The following is a 964-nucleotide window of genomic DNA, read 5'->3' on the forward strand; positions in this document are numbered from 1 at the left end:
AATCGTCATCTTTCGACAGTTATTTTTCCTTCTGTTTTTTGTAGTACAAACTGATAACGGAGATTTAGTAGTCATCACGTACATTCGTTTTCATTAAAATTTCAATGTTCTCATATATCAGATGCCTTCATACACTATTGGTATTTATCATATGCACTTTGTCCGAAAATCTTCATGAGAAACAATAGAGAAAATGTAAAAAAAAAGATATATAAATATTACTAGTATTGTCTTTCTCTGGCAACTGTAATCTTTACATATATGCCAAATTAGGTAATGAATCTACATTTTACTCGATGTCTAAATCTAAATTCCAAATATTTGCACCAGGCATTTAGGTATATAAACTTTTTATCACTATCTCTTAAACATAATTTGGAATATTGAACTCATGTTGCAGTTAAATGTGGCATCACTGTAGTAAGCATCACTGCGTTTTGATGCAGAAAGCTGCTGGGGAGAAAGTGCTTGCTTCTTCAATAATATTAGACTGAAAAGGTAACGAGACTTGGTTTAGAATAAGTGAGATCAGTCCTGTTATTAACGTGATAAGTCTGAGAAGAAGGTTGTAAGAAAAATTCGTATAAATGAAGGTGTTAAAGGTTGATAAAGTCTGTATGTAATCGCTTATCAAACCTTGCAGTTGGTCCTGGTATTGAGTTTCTTGATTACAGAAACCGAAGATTTTAGCGGAAACTATTGTATTTTGTTAGACAACGCAACCATTTCTTTCTTTCGTATAAATTATATCAAATATTAATAATACCCATTGTAATGTCCTTTGTTATAACTTTATGCTTGTGTCTGTAAGTGAGAGTATGAAAGTGTATGCTTATGGAAATTGGCAGAAATGTGTGTTCATATTTTCGATTGTGAGTGTACTGATTTACACAATTCAAACGTTTCATATTTCTGAAAGGGAATGAGAAATGAAAAAAAATTGAATTTTAAAGAATTATAGGGT

The 964-nt window shown here is 31.1% G+C and overlaps 1 protein-coding gene across 1 annotated transcript in view; it reads left to right on the forward strand.

Moving 5' to 3' along the window:
- Positions 1-400: 400 nt before the first annotated feature.
- The window catches only part of LOC119587794, a gene marked incomplete in the record, with an annotated part of 5,114 nt that continues 4,550 nt past the window's right edge, over positions 401-964 (forward strand). Inside the window, 1 exon segment of the mRNA XM_037936492.1 lies at positions 401-498.

This window comes from Penaeus monodon, chromosome 23 (genome assembly GCF_015228065.2).
Source record: "Penaeus monodon isolate SGIC_2016 chromosome 23, NSTDA_Pmon_1, whole genome shotgun sequence".
NCBI lineage: Eukaryota > Metazoa > Arthropoda > Malacostraca > Decapoda > Penaeidae > Penaeus > Penaeus monodon.